The following is a 19,969-nucleotide window of genomic DNA, read 5'->3' as shown; positions in this document are numbered from 1 at the left end:
ATGGGCGGGACCACAGACATAAGGTCACCCGTGCCGGTGGACCCAGCAGGGCCACAGCTCCACCGTGGCTCCTGAGCAGCTGTTCTCAGTGCACAAGAACGATTCCCCATCACTACAGAAAGCCACAGACATACCCTCTATTTTTCAAGTCATTCCCAGTATCTAACAGATGAAAACGCTACAGAAAAACAGTGACACAGAACTAGTGACAACTGAGCCTCTAGAAGAAAACATAAAAATAAATATGACTTTTGTTTAAAAACAAAAATATTACCCTCTAGAATGGGGCAAAATTTCACCTTCTAAGCATCTCATCAATTTTATAGGATAAACGGAAGTAATTTTGTGATGCTGCTTTTGCCATTAATGCTACTTCAGGTAAGACAGGAAATGAAATAGTAACAAACCGCTTCTCCTAACTAGTGGCTTAGTGTAAAATCTTAACTTGAGCAAGGAACCCTACTGAAATTCTGTTTCTAGGGAGGGAAGCCCAGTGTGGCCCTGAAGCACTGCTTCATCACACACTTAGCAAGACATGGGCCATCAGAATAAACCTGGCCACACACATCCCCCAAAAAGCTGAATGAAGAAAAACGATGCTATTATGTACAACTATAAGATATATTTTGAACTTTTAATAATTAAAGCAGAGTGAACTGTACAAATGAAATTCTCAATAGCACTTTACATTTAAAAAAGTAAAACACATTATCTACATAAAACATCAAATTTATCATAGGAAGAGAATGTTGTGGCAAGAATCCTTACTTTCTAGTCTGAAAACTTACTAAGTTTAAGACTAAACCTACTGGTTGTCAAAAAAAAAAAACCAAAACACTTCAATCTGCAAATTCCTAATATAGTAAATATTTTATTATCACTTAAGTAGCTCAAGAAGTCACTTGGAAAAGAGAAAAAGACCCTGTGTTTAAACAATTTTACAAGGTTTGAGTAGCACATGAAGACTGATGTTAATCCAGTTGCTGAACATCAGCACAGTTCAGTTAGGCTGTGTCAGTATGTTGCTTAATGCCTTTCGTTCCCAACTCTAAAGATAATTGAATCTTACAAAGGAAGGAACAGGGATGGGTACAGACATGGAAATGTGAGGCCCCTCTCTGTCCCTCAGGTTTGCCATTACCATTCTGTGTGAAGTGGTTTCAGGACCAGGTGACAGCACACTTCTAGCCAGAAAGCGGATGACCTCAAAATCACCTCATGTCAGGTTGAGGCCTCATGTCTTTCGCTTAGAGCTAAAAATAAAAATACATGTGAATGAACAAATGATCATGGAATGAAATCGCTAACATGACACTAAGATATGAAATATCAGAAGTTATCTTTATCACAGAAAAATGAACAGGTACACATTTCTACACAGAAAGTCACAATCCTGTTTTGAAGGGAAGGATGCCCTTCTTATCTTGTTAATTCCAAGTTGGTTCTACAAAGCTAAAGTAGTATTCTAGTCACTTCCTGAGATATGACACATTTATTTTTTTATGCTGAAATATAAGAGTATCACTAATGAAACTAATAAAGGTAAGGTAGCAATTTAACTTCTTTTTCTAAACAAAAACCATGACAAAAAAGAAAACGAAAGCTAAGTGTAATGCTGATGACATCAATGGTGTGGCTCCAAGAAATGCACTTTTGTATATTCAGAATGCCTAGTTTCAACCAATGCCTATGTTTCTATGTACAGCAAGTCAAATGTCAAGGACACAAAAGGCCCCGAACCTCCTCGGCGAGTCTGCAGCCCTAGAGCCAAGCTGCTATTCTGAGACTACACCGAGATGGTGGGAGACTTGTGTGCAGACTGCTGTCCTCACCGGAGGCAGGAGGGCGGTGCGCACCAGGCAACAACACAAGGAGTCTGTGGGACTGCAGGCAAGAGCCGCCTGGCTTTATGGTCGGTCTACAGTCCCAGCACTTCACAGCTCCACACGTGGTCTCAGGAACGGCACCATCAAGTTTCCCCTTAAAAAGGATCAATGAATTCTGCTGATTTAGTTGTAAATCGACAAATTACAGAATCACGTTTCTATCAAAACAATCTCTATGTCAGTATACTACCATGTCAAATACATGCTGATGAGAAATGGTGACCTCAGTCCAGCCTGAACCTCTTTCGCGAGGGGCTAATAAGCCCCACAATACTCGGGGCTCAACGCGCACCCCTTGGCAGCCCTCTTCCCCCGGCCGGGACAGGCATACCAGGCTCTCCCTCCTCGCCCAAGCAGAAGCCACCATCTCTTAAGAGGAGTCCCGCACTGTCACACATGCAGTGTCCCCCACTCAACAGCGACCTGCCTTGTACACCTGCTGCTCTGTGCACGATGTTCGTCAGTCAGAAAATCAAGACACCGAGCTCAAAACACAGCACTGACTCGGAAAACATCAGCTGCATCTATCTCCTCCTCCACTCCTGAGGCCAGAGCACACTGCGGATGCATCACAGCTCAAGCTGAAATGTGAAACCGCGTAAATACTGAAGGAAACCGGGAGAAAGTTTCAAGAATACAGTTGAAGGGCCGGGGATTTAGCTCGGTGGTTCTGCCACCTGTCTCACAAGCGCAAGGTCCTGAGTCCAATCCCTGGTACCAAAAAAAAAAAATACAATTTGAAGCACAGAACTTTAATGATGATGCAAGATCTAGGAGTCAAAGGACACAAATGTTTGGGGAAAAGGCAGAAAGACAAACCAAACCAAAAAACTACCAAGAACAAAGAGAAAAGTATTTGTAGCAAATATGAATATAGACAGTTCTTAGAAATTGTTAAGGAAGAGATAAATAACCCAATGAAATATGAGCAACAAAGATAATTTACCGAGGAGAAAAATGACCAGTAAATATATGAAAATCTCTTCAAGTCCACTCAAAAACAAAGAAACACAAAGCAAAAGAGGATGCAGGCAAGTTGACAGTGACTATCAAGAATGCAGACACTTCAGTTCTTAGGAGACTTTTTTTGAATGTCCACAGGATGATCCGAATGCTGTCCGGAATTAGTCCAGCACAATAGTTAAACACAGAGAAAATAAAAATGCCTCTCATGCTCCTGCATCAAATTCCCCTATCACCTTTCTCTTATAATCAACCATGAAATCTAATGTTACCGACTCAAAACATTCTCATCCGGCTCACCTGTCTTGAAAGGGCTGGACGACCAGATTCAGTACAGGGGAAGCTCAGTGTGACTGCACGCCTGAGCCCCGCTCTTTTCCCACATCCAGCTCTCTCGGAGGTGACACAGAACGCTAATCCTGCTCACAGAAACACCGCAATCTGCAGAAATGATCCGACCACACAAGCACCTTATAAACAGGCAGCACATTCTCCCCGAGACTGACCGAAAGTGCCTGAGAACCCAGCTGTCTTCGCACAGAGATGTTCATGATAAATCCACGCTCCCCCAGCCGCATGCCACAGTGTTTCTGATACTAACGTCACGGTGTCGAGACACTTTTGTGCTTCCCAAAAAGCATGGGTAACAAGGCGACCCTGTCTGGGCTCGTGGGAGAAATGAATATACAGTACCGAAGGGCACTGGTGTGTAGTGAAAACATGCATATTCGCCCCAGGTAAGGAACAGCAACGGAGAGGATCGTGCTGTGCCGTACTGCAGCTTTCCGGAGGCACTGGCGTCACAGAATTCCCGCCTGAGAAGGCTTCCCTTCCTGAAGCTGGCTCCTGCACTCTCACCAGCTGCGCCTCTCCTCCCATCTCCTCCCCACCAGGAGCTTCGCCCCTGCCCTTCCACACCACTCACAACTCTCTTCGCTGGAAGCCTAATGGAAAAGGTAGCAGCCACGGTGGACCCACAAGTGACAAGATTCTTTAATCTTCTAAGTGGAATGACAAGTAGTAACCATAAAAAAATTATCTTAAGGAAAACTTCAAATATATACAAAAGACACGGAATAGTGCGGTGAGGCCTGTGGACCCTCACCCTGTTTCAACATCACCATTCTGTTATTTTTGCTTCACCTTCATCTCATCTTCTCCCACTCCTCATCCCCAATTCCATGATTATTTGCCTTCTTCACTCGAGGTAAAGCTTATAACTAGGTATGTGTTTTGTTGCATGGGGGGCCTCTCTCCTTTTTTCCATCTTAACCATCTTTAAAAATGTAGGGCGATAATTATAAGTACATTCATTGTTACACCATCATCACATCTACCTCTAGGACTTTTTTCTTTTTTGGTACTGGGGATTGAACTCAGGACCTTGCACTTGCGAGGGAGGCGCCAGAACCACTGACCTAAATCCCCAGCCCTTCTAGGACATTTTAAATCTTACAAAACCAAAATTGCACTCATTAAATACTAACTGCCCATTCCGCCTCTCCCCACCCCGCCCTGCAACCTGCGTTCTACTTTCTGTCTCTAGAAACTAATTACTCTGGTACATCAACAGAAGTGGAGTCCCACATTGGTCCTTTTGTGGCTGGCTTACTTCACTCAGTAAAATGATTGCCAGGTTCCTCCACACTGTGACATGCAGCAGAACTCCCTTCCTTGTCAAGGCTGAACAATATGCCATGCATCCAAAGATGATCACTTAGATGGCTCCCACCTTTTGGCTACTGTGAATGTGGCGGCTATAGGATAGCAGCGTGTTCCTTAAGTTCTTGGTTTCAGTTTTCTTGAATATATACCCAGAAGTGAATTTGCTGGGTCTGAAAGCACTTCTGTTTTTCGTTTTTTGAGGAACCTCCATATTGTGTTTCATAGTAGCCGTGCAAACAAACATATGTTCCTACCACCAGCACAGAGGGTGACAAACATTTTTAAGGCAACTAACACTTGACATAAATTTAGCATTTATACAGTGCTTTCCTATACATTGTATAATTCTCCAAACACAAATGATTAGCTGAGATTTTTGAACCATTGGCAAGTGTTTAAGATCCTTGTTTCTATCTTCCCACACTTCCTAATAAATGTTCTTTTCCAATCTGACTGGATTAAGCCAATGACATTAAGTACTATTAGATACACAGCTAGCCAAACACTAAAAATATTAACAGTGAAGGGCCTTAAAAGACTTAAATAAAAATGTAAATGCAATGGGATGATAATAGAGATCCCAAGATTAACCTAAAACAGCTATCCCAATAAACAGCCTTCACAAATACTAGCTAGTAATTAAGTAACTCCAATTTGTTTCTATCAAAGATGTAAATATACAAAGTACTTCCAAATAACCAAAGTAGCCTAGCAGAATAGCAGTAAAAACTCCAAAGTCAAAGAACACTTTTGGGACTCAAACCCAGAGCCACACACATAACAGGAAAGTGCGGTTCTGCGCAGCTGAATCCACAGCCCAGGCAGGCTCTTTCCTCAGCACCCTGCTAGAACACCCTAGAGGAACAGTCTGTCAGTCAGCAGGCGACACCCAACTTCCCTGAAATAAACACCCTTGGAATAATCTTCAAAAGTGTTGGTAACTTAGGTCTCCAGGGGGAAACTACACAAGAAAAATAAATATGCAGTTATACACATTACCTACCAATGGGATAAACACATTTATACTAACATTCCAAATCAAAATCTAAGTATTTAAACTTTAAAGGTCCATGCCCTACACATAGCACAACTATTTATAATAATTACCCTGATCTGATTGGTGCATGCTGTATGTGTATGTTGAAATACCGTATTATACCCCATTAATATGTACACTAATACATGCAATAAAAAGTAAATCAACTAACCATACGTGTTTATTTTAGGGCCTCAACTGTGTTACATCCATGTATGTCTATCTTGTTCCAGTGTTAATATTATAATGCTTTTGTAATTGTAAGTGTTCAAGTTTTCTTTTATCAAATTTATTTCTAAGAATTGTAAATAGGTCTGTATTTTTTCTCGACAACTTGCTTTAAATTGCTAACAACCATCTCACTAAAGATGTTTTTTTATAAAGTTAAAACTTGAAAAAGTACTAGTCATTTTTCAACCTGAAGATTCTTTACTAGGGAATTTTTTTTGACAAATACACTGGTACCTTGGTTCCTGAACTTAATCTGTTCTAAGATTTGGGAAAAGATGGCCATGTTTGTGTTTGTGTGGGAAAGATGGCTGCAGTTGTATTTGTCACCCGGTGTAGAGTCTGCAAACAAAAGCAAAATTTTGCCAAATGCTTCTATTTGCAAACCAAATCGTCTACAAACAAATGTGTCTGTGAACTGAGGCACCGCTGTGCTCTAATCCGGAAATTGGCCTTTCTGCTTCATACTGGGCGGTCAACTAAAGACCACAGGCTACAGTCTGAAGCCCGATTAATCTTCCCTAACAATTCCATCACCAACCTCAAGCTGGAAGGAAGAATTGAAAATCAGAGCTGACACAGACAATGACTAAAAGCTTGAGTGTGCACAGTTGAAGACACCTGACTACCCATGGGTAAGCCTAAGCGGGTTGGCCGAGCAGTCAGCCCTCTACATCCGTGGGCTCCACAGGTATGGATTCCAATGATGGCTGAGCAGACACTTGAAAAGAAAACCATATCTGCACTGAATATTAACAGATCTTGTTCCTTGTCATTATTTCCTAAGCTCTCCAGTGTAACAACTATTTATACAGCACTCACATCATGTTAGGTTTACAAATCATCTAGAGATGAGCTAAACTATAGAGAAGGACATGGGCAGTTTATATGCAAATACTGCACCATTTTCTATAAGGACTTGAGCACCTGAGGCTTCTGGTATCCACGGAAGGTCCTAGAACCAACCTCCATGAATCCCAGGAGACAACTGCAAAGATAAATAATTTCTATAAGGATCTCAATACAAATATCCGTATCTTCTACTTTTAAAGAAATTGACTTTCCTGAAGAAATTCAATACACACACACACACACACACAAACTAAAACTGCTTCATTTCTCATTCCCAGAAGCCGTTATTTGGAGACAAACATGGCGCTGCAGCTCCTATGACCCGCCTGTCCCCACTGACAGGTGCCTGAACTGGGGCTCTCTCTCCTGGGACTGCCGCCTCCTCTCAGAGAGGATCTGCTCAATGCCCCTCCTCAGGGAGGCCAGGCGAGCAGCCTACCACTCGGCCTCATCACACTGAACCTGCCCGCCACCCCTCCTGATCTGCCTCAGTCTCCTGCCCAGCACAATTCACTACTCGGACTCTATCTCTGCTTAGTGATTCTCTATCTCCCCTACTAGAATGATTCTAATTTCCTGGCATCTATATGTGAAACTATGGTCAATAGTCTAATCATTCAAAGAAGTATTCTATTATCTGGAGCATTCGGCTTACCCAACCAGGAGACAGATGCCCTTCCAACCTCAATCAGCAAACCAGGAAGCACTGGCCACTAAGTTTGTACCTTAATCCGGGCTGGACCCGAGATGATCCCTAAATCACAGCTCCAAGACCATCAGCTCTCTGTGGACACAACTGCGCTTGAATTAAACACAAATTGTAACTGACCACAAACAAGCCCATCTTTAGAGATACAAAAGTCCCAGGCAAAAGCTGCAGACAACTGCAGAGGTCCCCTACCCGGATTAGAATAAAAGTGGGTGTCAAAGCTCAAAGTATTGCAAAGGACTGTTACACTGGCCAAGCAATTACAAAAACTAAACTCTGAGTAAGAGACCACTTTTGGATTGGCGGAGGTGAAGAGAAATTAAAAGGAAGAAAAAAGGGGGTGGCAGGCATTGCAGGTCACTCCAGTAATTAGTACTCTGGGAGACTGAGGGGGGGATCGCAAGCTCGAGCCCAGCCAGGGCAACTTACTGAGACCCTGTCTCAAAATTTAAAAATAAATTAAAAGGGCTGGGGGTGAAGCTCAGTGTGAGGGCCCTGAGTTCCAGCCCCAGCACCTCAAAACAAAACAAATGAAAATAACATGGGTAGGGAGGGCGCAGCACGAGAAGATGGATACAAAGGGAGGAGAGAAAGTAGGCAATGAATAAATAAATGTTCCACAGGATGCCTACATAATTTCCAGGACCTAGCGCACAGTGAAAATGCAAGTCACTTTTAGATATTATTATAGATTTCAAGATGGAAACAGGAACTGTTAAGTCCAGAGAGCGACCCCCTGTGGGCACGCGGTGAGAGAAGGGAGAGGCACAGGCGGAGGGGGCCCTGGGCACCGCTGCCCAACCATGGGGCATGGCAAGGCCCAGCTTTGTCTCCAGACTTTACTGGGTGGTGGACTCTGCTCTGAAACAAAGGGGAAGGGAGAGGACACAACATTAAGATCGTAAAACACAATTCTATGGCTGAGTATGAGGTTAATTAGCAAAAAGCAGATGGGCACTTGCTCAGCAGGAAACAGGATTGCTAAGTTTCACTGTGGGGTCATAATGAAGATGCTCTGGGGCCTGTCACTGCCCAGGAAAGATCAATGTGGCTGCCTGAGAGCAACACTATACATTACGGCTTAAATATCTAACATAAAGAAGGTCAGCAGATGCCAAAGACAAACTTTTCCTTATTCCCTAACTGTTCAGGGTTAAGCACGGTTTCAAGAAAAAAAGGAAAAACACTCTCAGGTAAGATGGAGAAACATGGGGGGTGGACAGCAAGTTTTCATAACAGAATGGGTCCTGGGAGAATGAAAGAAATTGACTTTTAAAACTAGAAAAAGAACTCTGTACAATTCCCAGCTATGTCACCATTCCAAGAAACATGTCTACTATCCTCTCAAGGTACTTGTGGATTGAGTCCAGGGCCTTGGGCCTGCTAGGCAAGTGATCTCCACAGAACTACATCCCTGGCCCTTTTAACGTTTTATTTTGACTCAAGATCTCATTAAGTTGACCTCACTGGCCTTGAATGATTTAAATTTGATGTTTTTCCTAAGTTCATAATAAGAAGACTCATTTGTATTTTATAATTTTTAAAAATTGCAGATCAAGCATCCCTAACCCAAAATGTGGCTTCAAACTCTGATGTTGGGACGGGGATTTAGCTCAGTGGTTCGGCTGCCTGCCTCACAAGCGCAAGGTCCCGAGTTTGATCCCCGGTACAAAAAAAAAAAAAAATCTGAAACTTTTTGAGAACTGACACAATGCCCAAAAGTTTCAGATTTTATGACATTTCAGATTTTCACATTAGGGATATTCAACCAGTAGAGCCTATGTAAATATTCCAAAAGTCAAAAACTGCAAAATTGGATTCTAGTTCTAAACATTTTGGATATGGGATGGGATATTCAACCCATATTCAGCCCCTCACTATCAACTTGAAATTCAAAGAGCAGACATCAATTTAATAATGAACTGCTTATTTTGCTATCAATCTAGTAAAAAAAAAAAAAAGTGTCTTAGTTACTTTCCTCTTGCTGAGACAAAATACCCGACATCCAAAGTTAAAGGAGGAAAGGTTTATTTCAGCTCACAGTTTGTAGAGGTTTCAGTCCCTCATTGGCTGGCTCCAAGGCAGGATGGCATGGAAGAGGGGCATTGCAGAGGAGAAACAGTTCATGGCAAGCAGAGAAGACAGCAAAGCAGCAAGCAACAAGCAACAACACTAGCTATCTCTCTGTTCCTTATATTCTAACCAGGTACACGCCTTTATGGTGGGCTCTATCCCACCTTTCCGCCTCTTTCTGTCACTTCTAAGGCCCCATGTGATTATACTAGGCTCACCCAGATAATCGGGATCATCACTGCACAATCACATCTGCAAAGTCTCTTTTGCACTGTGGGTAATGTATTTACAAGTTCTGGGGATTAGGACATGAACATCACTAGTCCTTATATTGTCTACCACAAAGTTATTTTATATTAATGCTGACTTACATTGATTTTATGTTACTCAGCTCAAATTTGATTTTAAAAATTCAATCTTACCTTAAAACTTCAATACTGTTACCTAATAAAGTGTTTTAAGTCACTTTTTCCTGTTGCTGGGACAAAATACTGACACTTGAAACTTAAAGGAGAGGCATATTTTGGCTCAGGGTTTCAGAGGGCTCAGTTCATGGTCAGCTGGATCCAAGGCAGAGACCTGGCAGAGTAAAGCTGCTCAATGCATGGTGGCTGGGAAGCACAGTAGATTGCAAAGATCCAGAGAGCAATGGGTCCAGGACCAGATATAGTCCTCAAGGTCAGGCCTCCTTGACTCACTTCCTCCAACTAGGCCCCACCTCCTAACACTACATTCAACTATGAACTCTCAACAGGTTAACCCACTGATGAAGGTTAGTGCCCGTGCAATCCAATCACTTCTTCAGGAGTTTCTTAATCCAGTCAAGTTGACAACCAAGGTTAATTGACACAGAAGGACATGGCTATTTCATTTATAGTTCATACTAATAGTAGATTACATTTTCTGTTTCAGTTTTCACATAAAATGCCATATCTTATTTACCAATGGAGGAAAAAGTATAATAGTTAAGTAATCATTAATGTTCCTGAGACTATACCAATTTATATGGGGCAAACTGAACAATAAACTAGCAAAGAGGAAGTTAGTAAGAGAATCTAAACAGTTCATTAAGCATTTCCTGTTGGAAACAGGGAATGTGCAAATCACACTATTCTGGTTTTCCTTCTCCACCATGGCCAGGCCTTCTTGGTCCCCTGCGCTGGATGCTTCTCCTCTGCTACCTCTAACCTGACAGTGCCCAAAGCTCAGGCCTCAGGCCTTGCTGTGCACATTCACTCCATCAGGAAAGCCACTCAACCTCAGGTCTTCACCATGTATGCTGACAACTCCAAATTTTCTATCTCCAGTCTGGATCAGACACCTGAACCCTAGTCTTCTGTATTATAGCTGCCTCCTTCACAATGGCCTTAGGTGTTAAACAGGTGTCTCTGCAAATCCAAAGCCAAATTCCTGATCCTCCCTACAAACCTGCTCCTCATCTTAGCTCATTAAATGACAGCTCTACTCCTTCAAAAACCTTAGCACTGTCCCCTGTAACTTTCTTTCCCTCACATCAGCATATCCATCAGCATGTCAAATTAGCTCTACCTTCAAAATGTACCCAGAACCTCACTGCTTCTTACCGTTCCCACCATTATTATCCAAGCCAAGTCACCATCATCTCCTGCCCAGGCCTGTGTGTTAACTAATTTTCTACTATCCTTGTTCTTCTGGTTTGTCTAATAATGTAGCCAGAATTTTAAAAACTGAAGTTATTCTCATATCCTCTCACTAAAGTTTGTAAATAATGAAATTAAACAGATTTTAGGTTTCAACTGGAGTACAGATCCCATGTAATCAAGACGCCAATCGGGATATAATACTTCCAGCTTTGGGCTATTATGACTGAGGCTGTTATAAACCTTCTCATGTATATATGGCTTCACTGGTAAATACCCAAGGGCACAACTGCTCTGTGACAGGGCAGGTACACGTAGCTGCTGGTTCACAGCAGCACTATTCAGAATAGCCAAAAGGTACAAGAGGCCCAAATGTCCATCAATAGATGTTCAGGTAAATAAACTGTGGTGTATTCATACATTGGATTACTGTTTGGACACGAAAAAGAATGAAGTACTGACACACACTACCAGCTGGGTAAACGTTGAAAACATTACATTAAATGAAAGACGCCAGACACAAAAGGGCACATTTATAAGAAATAACCAGAACAGTTAAACCCACAAAGACAGAACGCAAATTGGTGGTTGGAATGAAGGGGAAATGGCAGCAGTTGCTTAATGGCTGTGGAGTTTTCCTTCCAGGTGATGAAAATGTTTTGGAACTAGCTAGAGGAAGTGGTTGCTCAGCATGTGAATATGCTGTGTGTTACTGAATTGTTCCACATCATGTGAATTTCACCTCAAAAGAAACTATTTCTGTGGAAAAATATTCCACAATTTTTTTTTCTTGTAAAAAGTTTAAAGGTTTACCATTGCTCTTGAATCTGCAAGTCAAGTTTTCACTGATGGTACTTTCAAAAAATCTTATCACTGAACATTTATCATGGGGATTTGGTACACATACATAATACATTGTTGGTGGGAATATAAACTAGTACAACCACCCTAGAAATCAGTGTGGAGATGCCTCAAACCCTAAAAACTGAAATGTCATCAGGCCCAGCTCTGCCCCTTTCGAGGCATCTTCTCAAGAGTTAAAAGCCATCACTTTACAGGGATACATGCATACCCATGTGCACAGTAGCAAAATTTATCATAGCTAAATCATGGAAATGGCCTATATGCCCATCGACAGATGAATGGATAAAGTATTTTTTTTAACGTTTCTAAAACAATGTATTTTTCAGCAAATAACTGAAATCTGATCCTTTTTACTTACTGGTCAAGACTTGAGCTTGAGATTTTTAAGTTCCCAAAGCACACACGTTTTACACAGTCTCTACACCAGAGCAAGGGAGCAGGGTGGTGGGTCTTTAAAGGGAAATTCAGGGCTCTTTACTTCCCTCCTCCCTCCTCCCACCACCCATTCACCCTCCTTGGATTCATCAGGATCAGGAGCAAGAGCAGGAAGTTCATATTACAGAGACCCTGCAAGGGTACTGATGGAACAAAGGCAGGCTCATTAAAAATCTGAACTCAAGTGCTGTGGTCTCTTTAGGCATCTTTAGGATATAACTGGTTCTCATGTATCAGAGGGCCCTGGAGAGGTGCTCTAGCCTAACTCTGCCTACAGGCTGGCCACTGAAAACCTTGTACGAATCACTCACTGTCTCTGGGATGCTCAGAGCAAACAAGGACCACAGAAGCAGGTAGGGGCCTTTACGAAGGACATACAGATGTGCACACCTCCTAGACCCAGCAGGATGCCAGGACCTCTTCCTTTACATTACACTCCACTTGACTGTCAGTGTAAAAATCCATGTGGGACAACTGTGCTCCCAAATAGTAAATCCTGTAGTTAAACCACACAATTTGGAGCCGACAACCACCAACAGCCGCTATGACATCATGTACGATATAAGCTGGTTACGTAACTGAGTGCCCTGTTTTAGAAGATTCTGTCCCGGGGCACTCTTGTCTTGCTGTGGTAATCCTTGTTCATAGCTCTGATCTCAATGAAAACAACATTCCAAAGCCCTGACATTGCAATGAGTTCGGCATTTATACGCTCGGGTTCAGTTCAGTGAGCCTCTTTCTTTTTCTTTAGCTTCACAGCTCCCAGCCTTTCTCTTCATTTGTCACACAGACAATTCAACTGTCCCCTCTTTCTGTTTCTTTCAGGTTCTTAATCTGGATTATGCCTCTTTCGATTTCTATTTGGAAGTATGTGTCTGTGTGCACATGAATTTGGAAGATGTGAGATACAAGGAAGAGCCGGGGATTTAGCTCAGTGGTGCCACTGCCTGCCTCGCAAGCACAAGGTCCCGAGTTCAATCCCCAGTACCTAAAAAAATACCCAAAATGAAACAAAGATACAAGGAAGAGTGGTACAGAAGGCATTTATAAACTAGGTACAATAAAATAGAACGATTATAACAATGTGTTGTTAAGAGATTTCCTAACACTTCTCAGAATGGCATACAATTTAAAATTTATGAACTGTTTATTTCTGGAACTTTCCATTTACTCTTGTGTGTGTGAGAGATACTAGGGATTGAACCCAGGGCCTTCACACTGAGCTATATATCCCCAGCCCTTTTTACATTTTAAATTTTGAGCCAGGGTCTTGCTAAATCACCCTGGCTGGGCTCAAGTTGTGATCCTCCTGTTGGCACTCCCAGGTGCTGGGACTAAAGGCAAACACCAGATGTCTTCTGGACTGCTACTGACTGCAGGTTAGCTCAAACCTCAGAAACTGAAACCAAGTCTAAAGGGAGGAAGAGGAGAGATATACGATTTTTTCCTGTTGACTCAAAAAGTCATTTTTTTTCCCTCTACATTTTATGCTCTCCTCTAGTAGATCCCAAACATCAGCACTGCTGAGCCCTAGCCCCGGAGATTCTATCCATCAGGAGGGGGTGGGGTGGAGAACCTGCATTTCTAAAATGTTCTCTCTCAGGTGACTGGCAGTTGCTGGTGCCAGGACCACATTCTGAAAAGCAATGATGTAATAACATCAAGTAATCAATTACAGGCACCAGATGTGCTCAAAGTCAAGGTGGGCACGTCTCAGTCACAGTCTAAGTCACACTATCTCAGTCTACACCAGTTTCTTCTCCACCAAGCCAATGCTGTATAGCCTTCGGGCCCCAACGGCTCTGCACTCCATGGAAATGCCTCATCTTCAATTCTTTACTTCACGCTGATTTTGTCTCTACCTATATATGTACTCTGCTTGGAAGACTTTTTCTTTTTTACTACTAACATTTCTCTCCATATTTCTTGTGATGTGCAAAGGAAAAGAAATATCGTCCAATGAAAATTCCATAAATAAATGCCTTGAGGACAAAAGGTGTTCCTTGAGTCAGACTTTAAAAGATGCAAGTTAAAAAGAATAGTTAGAAGTAAATTTATATATTTCTGAGATCAAAGATCTCTAAGAAAAATGAGGAAATGAAATGCATATGACATCTAACGTCACAGTGCAGATTATACTGAGGTGCAAGTTATACTGCAAAGTAAACACATTAACATAATTCGTCATAAATACAAATGCACAAGGGAGAGGGTGAAAATGGGCACCAGGAATTGAAATGCTCGTTTAAGTTTCGTTGCTTTCAGGCATCAGAGCTAAAGTATTATCATTGCTATGTTCACTGGAGTGAAATTTGGTGAATTTATAAAAACATGGTGGCAATTTAATTTTTTTGAGAGACAAGTCTTAGCTGAGCTGGGCGAAAGAATCACTAACCCACATGCTGAACTGAATGTAACTCAGAAGATCTACGGGCCAAGTGTGTGAGGAGTATCTTTCCACATCTGCCTCCCAGAGAAGGGGGACAAAAACTGTAAGGATCTCAATTCCTCCTCTGGAATATGCAAGACCTTTCTGAGGGGGCCTTGAGCTGAAGAGAGCAGAGTTTCTGAGACTGCATATTCTCCAGAGAGGCTTTTAAAGGAATAAATGTGAGCAGTATAGGCCAAAGCTCAGCAAAGATCTGAGTGCTTAGATCAACTTTTAGTGGGAAAAGCATGCTGGCGGGACTAAATTCCTCCATTAGAAATGGGGAGGCAGCTCAAACATGCTATTCCCCACACCTTCCCTAGCCCCAGTGGCCTCATTCCTTTCGAGATCAATGTTATTTCCCAAAGAAATGTCAGGTCTTACAACCACCCATACTCCAAATATAATGGACTCCATGCCTTCCATATATCATACGCCTAATCAGCTCAAGTGATCTCCTACTTTAAAACTCAGAATGACTTCCCTTCACTTAACACAATAAAGTTTAACCCTATGACTTTGCCTGAGACCATTCGTGACCTGGTCTCTTTCCCTTTTAACCTGAGCTTCTATCAACTCCATCTTCGTATCGTTTCTACTACCCCTAAAGCACCTGATATGCTCACAGCTTATGCCTTAACAGATGTTGCTGTTCTGTATGATCCTTCATCATCCCTCCCCAGCTTCCCGGTCCATTTGGAGAACTCTCACACTCTACATCAAAACAGCCAAGCATCTTTATGATGCCTTCCTTGTCTACTGTCCCTAATGCTCTCACCCCTGTGTCTCCAAGCACCTTCCTCCCACCTCTTTCATAGCCCTGACAGCAATGTGTGCTACTGTTCATCTAGCTGGCTTATCCCTTTTTGAACGTCCTATCCCAGTACCTTAAGGGCTGGGAGAACAAGGATTGTTGTCCTATGTATCTCTGTGCAGTATTAGCAACAATTAAAGTGTCTGATAAATACAAGGATGTAGAGAAATGGATAGCCTCACACACAGTTGGACAACCTGACAGTGACTATTGGAGGTAAAAAATGAAAACCTGTATGCTCTATGATTCAGGGGCACTTATTTCTGTATCCTAGGCACAATGGCAGGCATTGAGTGAATGCTGAATAAGATGAATGTGTGGAATAAGATGCTAGGTAGCATTTTCATTTGTTAGATTTCTAAGGAATTCAAACATAGGAAACATACATGAACTATTTTTTTACATTTTGGGGGAAAAGAAGATTTTATGGTACTTTTTATTGTGACTGGGAAAGTAAATTAATACAACCTTTTGTGGGAGCAATTTGAATATGCACATGAACACACACACCTTTATCTACTGCAACACAAACTGCCTATGGAAATGATCATGGACATACATACATAAAGCTATAGTCACACAAGTGCTATGCTACTATGGTGTTATTTATAATAGCAAATTAGAAGCCCTAAATGACCAATAATAAATCAGCTAATTACTACAGTACAACAATAAAATGCTATGTAACCGTGAAAAATTATGTTGAAGAATGTAATTCAATGATACAAAAATGTATTTCCACCATATTGTTAGAAGTGAAAAGGCTGTTTTATTTGTTTAAAAAATAATGTCAATACATGCAAAGAAAAAACACTGAATTTTTAAACAAAAATTATTTTTAAAAAGATAAAAATATTAAAAAGTACATTTTAAAACAGAAGAAACCATACAGAAAATGGTAAACATTTAAAGAAATAGATTCATATATTACTTATACAATTGAAAATTACAAGTATTTCAACAGTATTACAAGGTATTTCTAAGGCATATTCTCTTATCCATGGAACTAGGATATTTTCCATAGTGGATGGCGCCTTATAAATAGTTGCAATTTTCAGAGGGGGATTTAGCTCAGCAGCACCGTGCCTGCCTTGCCATCCAGGAAGAGGCTGGCACCGGGAACTACAGTGGCCAGCACCCTGACTTTGGACTTCTAAGACTTCAGCAGGAATAACTCCCTGTTGTATAAGCCCCAAATCTATGGTATTTTTGTTACAGCAGCCTGAAGAGACTAAGACAACTCACAGGTAGTATCTATGAATGGTGTGGCTACAGATCTATCATTCCTTTTTCTTTTTGCGTATTTGTAATAATCTAAATTTTCTACAACGACCACATGGATTCTTTAAAAAGAAAAGATAAAAATGTTTAAATACTTGTAGAACATTAAATGTCCACACACTTAAGAGGAAAAAGAATGTAGAAAACCCTATGTGATGGTAGACATACAAACGTGAGCAAAACATGTAAATGAAGAGATGTGCATTTCTGCAACTGTCTCCACTTTCCTCTGATATTTCTGAAATAGGGGTATTCAGGAAACCAGCATGTACTAGATAATAAGAGAAGGAAGACCTAGTTAAGACACAAAGGACTCAAGGAGAGTAGAAACTTTTCTTCACTTGCATATTCTAGCCAGAACAGTTTGGAATTCTCTCTGGACGTAGATGGTGCCTCTTATGCCTTGACGCTTCACCGAAGTCTTCTGTGAGACCCGCTACGCTGCCAATGGAGCAGGTCAGGAAAACTGCTACTGTATCTCTACCACCTCAGCTTTCTGGAAGAAGAAAGCAGGAAGAAGGTCTCTCTCTAGCCTGCTCTTCTGGACCAAATGGACCAGGAACACACACCTGAAAGGAAATATACAGCCTCCAACATAAGCAACATGTGTAGGTAGCACCGCATCACAGGGGATTTGCTGAAGAAGTTGTTAAAGCTGATAAGAGAGTGAGTTGGCTCTGAAACTCCCTTGTTTTTTAACTCTTCTCATCTCCTCTGTCTGGCTTTCTGAACTGCACCAGAATTTTAGAATCTTTAATTAAAGCAAACAAAGAAATTCTGGGGAAGACTGATATATTAAATGGACTACAGAGTAAGATTTAAGTTCAAAGTCCTATTTCTTGATATTACTCTCCCTTGGCCCACAATAAATCCAGTAAGTGTCTCTGTAATGCCCAAACTGAAGCACCCAGCAACCCTTCCCCCTTGGAAGACAGAAGAGCAGCAAGGTGGGCCTCCCAGGCCACTGTATTCAATGTAAACAATATTCCTAAGAGAATGTCCACTTTTTTTACCATAGAAGCAGGCTACATGCCGGAAACACCTGCTAACATTCTGCCCTTAAGATTCACTCCACAAGAAGGCTATAAATGCAAGGATCCTAAGCAGATCCTCCAGGTACTTAAATAATGAAACACCTGTTCCAGGGAGAGAGCTGCATGATGGCTCCCATCAAGTGCTGGCAGATGACTGGCTCTCCTGCCATCTTCTCCATTAGTATGAAAAGCTAGGAGTGAGAACCAAAACCATCTTACCAGAGGAACAGGACATTGGTTAAGTGTCTAATACAAGAAAACTTCATGGCATTTTATAGGCAAGGTTCTACCTGTTAACAATTACAGCCCAGTACCGTATATGCAGCCACACTGCTACTGAATGAATGAATGCTAGGAGTTAATGTAGCACCCACTCTACTGGCTCTAGGTAGTTTGCCTACGTTAGTTTTCCATTCTGTATTTGATTTCAGGTTCTTACTAAAGTAATTAACCTGAGAAGGCAGTAATTAGCAGAACTCTTATTTTAAAATTTTAATCTTCCTTCTGAAGTCCATGTAACAAAGGAGGTTTCCTGTTTAAAGAAATCAAAATACTCTTAGAACCAAAGCAATCTTCAAATTGATGAAAACAGCGAGATTATGACTAGTACAGCAGGAAGGCCAATTCCTAGTCCTTTTCTGAATTTCCACAAAATTACTAATTTTATTTGAAACGTTCTATATTCCCTCGGCAAAACTGTATAAAATAACTTACATTCCAAGGTCACTGCATATATTTTTATGCCGAAGTATCTGGTACACTTCATTAACTGGTAATGAAAACTGACCTCAAGATAAGATTTTCAGTAATGTACTTATATATATGCAGCTAGTTGCCATATTCTGAATAATTTTCAGTTACTCAATAGTGATTAAAAAAAATCAATTAATTCACTAACACACTATGGTAACTTCACATTAACCTTTAACATTAAGTGCAAATTATAAAGCTCTAACAGATAACTTTACTTTCTTGGCCTTTATGACACAGCTGTTGTTTTACAAAAGTAGACTATGAAATAAGACAAAATCTTTACTTTTCTCTAGACAAATTATAATTTTCTCTAAATATGATATAAAAACAGAACAGGCAACAAAACCAAAACACTTGGAGACATCATTTCTGATGTAAGCTGACATCTGGAATCCTCAGGGACATACAAGCAGGCAGGCATAAACCACCACCACCAGCCGTAAAGTACGGCCCAGAAACAGCGTGGCAGGAGGCAGGAGGCAGGATGCAGAAGGTCACCCGGGAGGAACAGCCTGGGTGCTCACTGGAGCAGCTTTTGATAAAAAACAAACATACAACATAAAATTTTGCCAAAGGGATAAAACCTAAATCTGGTCAAGCATCTGTATTCAGATGCCAATCTGAAAAGAATACAAGAGGACCCAGGAATGTGTTAAATTATACCAGCAGAGTGCGGACTGAGCAAACAAAGGCCAAATGGCGGGAGACACCTAAATTTAAAAAGAGGTGCAAAAGATAGAGTCTAGCTAGGTATGGTGGTGCACGCCTACAGCCCAGCTACCAGGAAGGCCGAGGAAGGAGGATCACAAGTTTGAGGATAGCCTGGGCAACTTAGCAAGACCTTGTCTCAAAATAAAACATAAAAAGAGAAGGATGCAGCTTAGTGGTAGAGCACTTGCCCAGCATGCATGAGGCCCTGGGTTCAATCCCCTGTACTGACAAAAAAAAAAGTCAAAAATCTCAGCAAACCCTGAGTGCCTAATGATGTACACAGGGGAGAAGAGTAAAGGAAATAGAAAAAAGTAAATAGCAGGCAATTTCTTTTCTTTTGTTTTTTGGAGAAGCAAAGGGACAATGGTTGGGAGGGGAAGCAGGAGGAGTTTCTTCTTCCCAGGTTGGTACCGGATGGAGGCGACAAGGGCATTCCCTTCATATTAGTTCTCTAAGTTACTGCCTTAGTATACCAGGGCTCCCAAAATGCAACAGCACAGACCAAGGGACTTAACAACACACACTGGTTTCATCATAGTTCTGGAGGCCAGAAGTCCAAGATCAAGGGGTGGTCAGGGCTGGTTTCTCCTGAGGACCGGATTTCTGGGTGACAGTTAC

General features: G+C 41.5%; 1 protein-coding gene and 1 long non-coding RNA gene across 2 annotated transcripts in view; both read right to left on the bottom strand.

Moving 5' to 3' along the window:
* Xkr6 (XK related 6) overlaps positions 1–19,969 on the bottom strand; it is a 234,740-nt gene that overhangs the window by 162,594 nt on the left and 52,177 nt on the right. The gene's annotated exons all lie outside the window — the stretch shown is intronic.
* LOC147826863 (uncharacterized) overlaps positions 1–19,969 on the bottom strand; it is a 76,219-nt gene that overhangs the window by 5,405 nt on the left and 50,845 nt on the right. The window contains exon 1 of the long non-coding RNA XR_015453347.1: positions 1,142–19,969. This exon is cut by the window's right edge and continues 50,845 nt beyond it. This is a non-coding gene — a long non-coding RNA (uncharacterized LOC147826863). The remainder of the gene's footprint in view (positions 1–1,141) is intronic.

Source organism: Heterocephalus glaber, unplaced genomic scaffold (genome assembly GCF_053883595.1).
Source record: "Heterocephalus glaber isolate CG9 unplaced genomic scaffold, H.glaber_assembly_v1.0 deba00001460, whole genome shotgun sequence".
NCBI classification, from domain to species: Eukaryota; Metazoa; Chordata; class Mammalia; order Rodentia; family Bathyergidae; genus Heterocephalus; species Heterocephalus glaber.
This window is presented reverse-complemented; position numbering and strand designations above follow the sequence as displayed.